Source organism: Mytilus edulis, chromosome 12 (genome assembly GCF_963676685.1).
Source record: "Mytilus edulis chromosome 12, xbMytEdul2.2, whole genome shotgun sequence".
NCBI classification, from domain to species: domain Eukaryota; kingdom Metazoa; phylum Mollusca; class Bivalvia; order Mytilida; family Mytilidae; genus Mytilus; species Mytilus edulis.
In genome coordinates this window covers 42,314,023-42,322,425 of record NC_092355.1, presented here as the reverse complement: position 1 = coordinate 42,322,425, position 8,403 = coordinate 42,314,023, and positions in this window count along the sequence as shown.

Genomic DNA, 8,403 nt, shown 5'->3' with positions numbered 1-8,403 from the left:
TCTTCTTTTTTGTAATCAATGAATTTTGTAAAAGATTTAATGACTGGAGAATTTCAGAAAAGGTATCGAAAGTGCACATGAATAATTTTAGCGCTTATCTGTATATTATGAACATTCACTATATAAATAAAGTGTATTTACTTTCAATTCTAATCGATCCATGGTGGTCATTGGTATAGTATACAGACCCTCTCTATTTAATAAACTCTGTGACCACCGTGGATAGTAAACTTGAAAATGATAGCAGATAGAATTCTGAAAATGCACTTTATTCGTAGTATATGTATGTTCAAAGTATACAGAAAAACGCAAACCGGAAGTATAATCTGACTTAAAATTTTGTCCAATGACGGGACAATATACGGATGCCCTTTTTCTCGATTTTCTCCCAAAATAACTCAATCTGAATAATCATATGAATGGATGACAAATGCGACTATGCACTCTACCTATAGGACACAGAGGCGTGTTGATTAATTTATTGTGGAAAGAAGAGAAGCGACACCCAAAATGAGGTCTTCTCGTTTAATAGTATAGATAAGCCATCTGTAAAAGTCTTATAAAATCTTTATTGTTTTTTTAAAAGTTTTTGAGAAACTAAACCTGTCAATGAATATGCTATGAAAAATAAAAATAAAATATTTTCCCGCAAAAATTTCAATAGTTAAAATCTCGAAAACAAGCACATTAACCTGTATTTTATTCTCGACCTTTTGGTTCCTTTGATAATTCCCTATCAATATGCATGTGTTATGAAACACTTATTATTTTCAAATTGAGTAGCACATTTCCTTAATGCAGATTATTATTCGTGTTGTTACTGCCAGACATTATTCATTTTATTTGTGTCCATGTATTTTTCTATTGTGTCTGCAGGGTTAGCAAAATATTTGTATTTGTGGTAGACCCAAGTATATAAAATCAGGACATTTAATAGTTATCATATCTTGTAGATTTGTACTTTATGGGTCTGTTTAAGTAAGTACATTTTTGTGTGAAACAGTTTGCAATGCATTAAAAGCTATAGAGATGAATATCATACTGGATGAGTCTGGAAGCTTTGCAACTCAAAAGCTACTGTTAACAAGGTCGTGTGTTTATCACACTGTTCTCCACGTCTTTACACTATAGTCGCCGTCAGCTGAAATTCGTAGCGGTTATCGGTAAGAATAATCTAAACTATCAATCGCGTTTGATACGGTGCGTTTTGTCCGCAATTTGCTTTTTGTCCGCTTTTGCTTTTTGTCCGATAATTTTGCTTTTTGTCCGACACTTTTGCTTTTTGTCCGTTGCTTTTTGTCCGTTTCGCTTTTTGTCCGATATTTTCGCTTTTTGTCCGACACTTTTGCTTTTTTTTCCGTTGCTTTTTGTCCGTTTCGCTTTTTGTCCGATAATTTTGCTTTTTGTCCGACACTTTTGCTTTTTGTCCGTTTTGCCTTTTTAGTTCACCTGGACCAGAGGGTTAAGTGAGCTTTTTTCATCAATTGGCATCCGTCGTCGTCGATAACTTTCAGAAAATCTGAAACTAATGGCAAAATTAAAGCAAATATGGCCACAATCATCCTTAAGGAATGTAGTTTAAAAAAGGTATCCGATGACCCCGCCCAAAAAATCAAGATGGTCGCCATGTCTAAAAATAGAACATTGTGGTAAAATGTAGATTTTAGCTTATATCTCTACAACTAAAGCATTTAATTCTGGGATAAAAATATTCATCAAGTCATAATCTATATGCCCGAGATTTTTCAGTTACATTAGACAACGCGTTTTGGGGTTGCTGCCCCTGATATTCTAATTTTAAGGTAAATTAGCATGTTATAGTTTTAATTTGATTGAAGTTTTATTTTAAAGTCATTATAACGAGTAAGCTTACTTGTTATAACGACTTAACTAACAACACAGCTAACTTGTTTTAACGACTTAAATAACTCGTTTAAACCACTTGACTAATTTGTTTACTTAAAAACTACTATACAATTTTTATGTCATGTTTGATAATAATATAATGATTAAATGTGTTGCTATTAGATAATAAATAAAATTGAGAATGGAAATGGGGAATGAGTCAAAGCGACAACAACCCACTATTGATTCCACTATTTTCAAAGGCCTTATTTAAACAATTTATTATCAGGTTTTTGATTGTACCAAGTGTATCTGTAAGTAGAATAGACAATTTAGAAATGCAACAATGGCTTGAAGATGAAATAAATCTATACTTGTAATGTGTTTTGTGTAGCTTTGGAAACCAGTACATAGTTGAGACTTTCATTGTATTTGGTTGTTATGTAGCTAAAAGTTAGTGTTTGTTACAGATGTCGTTTTCTGAAAATGAAGTCAGTTGGAATGTTGGTGAATTCGTGATTTCCTTTTGCAGAACCTCATTGTAAAATTTACGTCAAACAATAATGATATTATTAGCGTCTATATCAGCCGGGACAAAAACAAATTCCTTGGCTAGTTTTTAGTTTAGCATGGATTTCTGGCGAAAACATTTACAACGGCCGAATTTAAAGTTTTGTCTTGGTTAATAGAAGAAATTTTCATGATAAAAACTGAAACGCATGCGGAAAATCACACAAACGCATAAAAATGTTTATTCAGGACAATAACTTATATCCAAAAATAACAGCGGAAATATATATGAACTACCACCATTGAAGGTTATAAAATACTATAGGTTCATTGTAATACTTAATGCTTTACGTAATGTGCTGTTTATCTTTTTTTTTTGGTCGTTTATATAAAAAAGAAGATGTGGTATGATTGCCAAGACTTAAAATTGCACAAAAATAATGGATTTCTACTTTAACGAAAACATCTCTTGAAAAGCTATTCGTTGATGGCTAAATGCTATTTATTTCTGAAATCTAAATTTTGTTTCGCTGTTCTGAGTGTTCTAGATGTTACATGCAGCTTTTAAGCCCCAGTCCCACTAGACCACGATCGCACCACGCTCATTGCGATCTAAATTGAATTCAGATCGTGGTGAGGTCGCGGTATGAACGGCATGAAAATGTTAATTTTCGTTGTTTTCACGATGCTACTCCGTCCTCATTACGCTTCTACAACGATCCCGCTACGATTATAGCTCGTTCTCACCGCGCTTATTCTGCGACCTTACTACGCTTATCAAGATCTTCCTACGCTCATCACGTTCTCACTACGACCATACCAAGAGTTATCCGATTGCAACACGATGTTACCACGCTTCTACTGCGATTATAGCACGTTCTTACCACGATTACACTACGTTCGAACCGCGATCTTACTACGCTCTCAGCAATAACGTCAACATCGTGTTCCATATCAATACAGTATCATTCCTTCAGTTGTATTACTAATTAATACGTAGATTTCTTGAGAAAAAAAAATACAATCAAGCCACCAAAATCTACTAGAACAGGTGGGCGTGGTGTTAGGGTTGATGTAGAGGCAGATGGAGCTCTGATAGTAACGAATCTTGATCAAGTAGAGATGTCGGACCAACCAATCCGACCTAAATTACAACCTATTGCTGGTCCATAAAGCTGAAATGACGATATTTTAGTGAACGATAGCAGATATGAAACAGATGTGTCAATAGATATAGGAAGAAGGGTATGAGTGCCAATGAGACAACTCTCAATCCAAGTAACAATTTTTAAAAGTAACAATTATAGGCCAAGATACGGCCTTCAACACGGAGCCTTGGCTTACACCGAACAGCAAGATATAAAAGGCCCCAAAAAATACTAGTGTAAAACCATTCAAACGGGAAAACCAACGGTCTAATCTATATGAAAACAAGAAGCATGGTTGAGCCGTTGAGCGTGATATAGTCGTAGTGAGATCGTGATGATCGTAGTGAGGTCGCAATAACGTCGCAATGAGATCGTAGCGCAGTTTCTCCGAATAGAATCACGCTTTCGCTACGCTGTCACTACGATGGTACAGCGACCTTTGCGATCTTACTACGATCTTAGTGCGCTCTCACTACGCTTCTACTACGACCTGATTTGGCCACGACCGCACCACGATTGTTTTGAACATGTTCAAAGTTGGCCACGCTCATCGCGATCTTGAAGACCTCACCACGACCGTGATACGACCTTACTGCGATCTACACGATCGTACTACGATCATCAAAATTTGCATTTTTTTTCACAGATCGTAGCGCAATCGTGGCCTAGTGGGACTGGGGTATAAGATTGGTGAAACAATTACAAAAAAATACTGGTCTGTATAAAATATACGCAAGAGTAAACGAAAGAAAGCCGCTGGAATGCACTCCTGGTCTCAGATAAGTACATTTAAAAAATGACAGCTAACATGAAATAAGTGCCAATAAAAGAGTGAGTCCAACACTCACTTTTTCAAAAACAAAATCTATATTCAAAATGATAATCTATAAAAAATAAAAAAATAAAATGAATATGAAAATTTACAATTCAAACAATAGATCGATATCAAACAAAAGTGTATCATTTTTCGGCTACAATGGGTATATGAAACATCCAATGTCGAATTATCAACATTGAGTCCTAACAAAGAATGTTTTTGTCATGTTGTGCAACGAAATCTCTATAGCACATGGTACATGTAGTGACACCACTAAATGTTTAATATGATCCCGCGAAAAGTTTGACTTTGGTCCACGAAGGTAGCAAATTGTCTGTGTGACCATCGCTGACGGCTTTTGGTACACATAAGATATTTTATTTTATTGGTTAACAGATATTTTTTTTAATACGCCGGACAGCCATTAAAACATCACCAAGGAAAGGTTGTCATGCTCTTTGTTAATTTCCATGAAACTGATATAGGTTTTACATGAACACCAATGTATACTCGTGTCAATTTGAAAGCCACGCGGAATCAATGTCGGAGATGTTTAAGACAAATGCATCGATCCTGCTAGGCGTTTGTTGCTTTATATCTCCCTTGACATGGCCTATCATTAAATGGTCCCTTTTGAGGATTTGTGGACTATTTGGTATACTGTAGAGGGTAAATATTTATACAGTCTACAAGCAATTGCATCCTTGGAAAAGCCTCCTTAAATTACACCAAATTGTTAGTCATTAGTTGTTAGAAAGACCTAGTATATAGTCTGCTGTTTATTGAAGTGTTTTTACATAAGGGCGTGACATTCATGACATAAGCTAAACTTAACATGTCGAAAGTAAAAGCAAGAAAAAAGTCATACGTGCGTTAGAAAACGTTCGAACTCGAATTACGTCCGTTCAAATAACCCTTGTCCTTCACATATGTTCCAAAAATCTATCAAGCGAAAAGTATTCGACATTAGTCTTAACAGTCATTTTTTCCAACTATGCATAGTTCTAATAATAATAATCTAGAGGCTCTAAATAGCCTTTGTGATCTCCTGGGTCTATGTGCATATTCAACAAAGGACACTCTCCAACGTTGTACACAAGAATATAATTCATGACAAAATCTGTTTTGTTGATCTTGTATTGCTGATCATGTGCTGTTTAGATTCCTTCTATCTTGTTTAGTTTTGCTCAAAACACAAAAGAGGATAAAAACATCTTCATTTAAGTGCAATTACTTCTATAAAGATTCACAGTCTACTTAACTTTGTCGACATCATTTGATTTGTTAGTAGATTTTAACTTGCTGATCATTTTTGTGATTTAAAGTGTATCTTAATCTATTATAATTTTCTATAATATATGACAAAACTTAAAAAAAGATAGATGAAAATCTTCTTTAAGGTGGTATGGAAGTTTAGATTAAAAATGCTAGAATTTGCCAAAACGTAGTACAAAAATGTATGTATGAACTGTGTAATGTTCAAAAATTTAATAAATATGATAGGTCACCCAGCATTTTTCGCAAGTTACAGGTTGTGACAAAATGACACAATTTGTATGACAGCGCTGAGGTACGTCCATTATCCATTTTCCATTATTCAAAATTCAATAAAGAATAATGAAATAGTTCATTAATCACTATACGTTAAGTGATGAATAATGAATAATGAATAAGTTTTTATTTCAGTATTCAAGTTGAAAAGTGAATAATCAAATAGAATAATATTTTTTGACTGTGACACTATATCCCGTATTACAGAATTCGTAATTTTGATCTTACAAATATTCAAATTAATATCAGACAAAAAAATCAAACACTCTTTGAAATTTTTAACTTTGTTTATTTATCTTGTTTCGGAGGAATAACTAGAGGGATTCCCTAACTATTTTTAACAGAAGTTTCTTGGTTTAATGTATGAACGACCTGAATACCATAAATATAAAAAAAAATCATTTTGGCACCTCTAATGGTCATTGCGGAACATACTGTTTATAACAATTTTATTCCTCTTTGTATAGCTATAGGCTATATACCTCTTGTTTCTCTGTTGGAACGCTTTTGAATGACGTATAAGGTAGCAATACACAGTAAGGAGTTTGGTTTCGTATTTTGGACCCGGTGGATATGAAAGTTATAGTGCAATAAAATTCATTTTAGACAGCTGAGTACTAATTTAGCCTTCAAATACGGTAAATAAGAACATGAAGATTATTTTTTTCATGTTTTATGGCCTATTTACTGTTTGACTCTCCGTATTTTCATAGCTAGACTGGCCATATAGGTCCGGAAATTAATGTGAATAAATGTTTACAAACGTTTTTTTCCACACGAAGTATTTTACCAAAAGAAATACGCGTATTTTGGCATTTACGTCCTCCGTAACCCCTTTAATGGTTTATATATGTTTTGGTATTCAGGTCGTCCATAAATTAAACCAAGGAATTTCTGTTAAAAATAATTAGGAAAACCCACTAGTTTATCCCCCGAAACAAAATAAATAAATTAAAAAGATCCGACATTATTTCACATAGTGTTTTGATTTATTTCTTACAACATTGTATATTAATTTGAAAATTAGTTAGATCATACGAAAATGACGAATTATGAAATACGGGATGTAGTGTCACAGTCAAATAATATAATTCTATTTCATTATTCACTTTTCAATTTGAATACTGAAATTTAAAATATTTTATTTTTCATTATTCAACATTTAACGTTGAATAGTGAATAATGAACTATTTCATTATTCATTATTGAATTTTGAATAATGGAAAATGAATAATGGACGTACTTAAGTTCAGCGCGGTTTTTGTATGGATTATACGGAGAAAAACAAATTCATACTTGACCTGTGTTTTGTGGTATACTCATTGCGTATAAGCTGTATGCCATTTTTTTAAGGCAAACTGCAGTTAAAGAACGGATATAATAAGTTCATCAGTTTTTCCATTTCCAAACTCTAGAGCAGTAAAAGTGACGCCATCAAAATTCAAACTTGATCTGGAATGTGTGGTAATAAGCATTGCGTTTAAGTTCCATAACATTGGGTTGGGGCGAACTATAGTTAAAGAATGGAAACCAATTTCGGACGTCATCTGACAGTTTTGACAATTGGTAGAGCTCAACATCCTGCTGTAGTCAGATTTTCTCTCTTTTTAGTGGTTTTCAAAATAATAGACAAAACTTTAATTTTACCCCGTATGTTCTATTTCAGTCATGTTGGCCATCTTGGTTGGTAGATGAGGTAATCAGACATATTTATTTTTAAATAAGATACCCTAATGATGATTTTTCGAAATTCAAAATAAAACCTGCAAAACTATACACGTTTTTATATCGGACATAAAGCAAAATCAGTGGACAAAAAGCAAAAGTGTCGGACAAAAAGCAAAATTATCGGTCAAAAAGCAAAACGGACAAAATGCAACGGACAAAAAGCAAAAGTGTCGGACAAAAAGCAAAATTATCGGACAAAAAGCAAAACGGACAAAAAGCAAAAGTGTCGGACAAAAAGCAAAATTATCGGACAAAAAGCAAAAGCGGACAAAAAGCAAATTGCGGACAAAAAGCATCGTATCACGCGTTCAAAAATCGTCTATGAAAAATTGAAGGTCAGGATTATTACAGTGTGATCACTTAAAAGGTAGGTCAGTAGTGGGTTTTCTTTTTGCGATTTATGAATGGAATGTGAAAAACTATATCTCGAGTGAACGCGATTGATAGTTTAGATTATTTTTACCGATAACCGCTACGAATTTCAGCTGACGGCGACTATAAGTTCGTTTGATGTGTACTGATTGATTCTTTAGTCTAGCATTACATGATTAATTCAAGATGTAATTAGCTTTTTGTCTGTTGTTTTTATGTTATTTTTTTGTGTTGTGATTCGTGTCGATCTATTGCGGTAAATCATGTGCAACTGAATTTTAAAGTTTTGTATAATGTAGTGTTGCCACAACATTGATCCGTGTTAAGGTGAGAGTTGAGCGCTCGTAACCATGTTAAATTCCACCCCATTCTCTGAGTGGCATTTCTTCACTATGTTATATCTGTCAATCCCGACTGAAATTCAAGACCGAA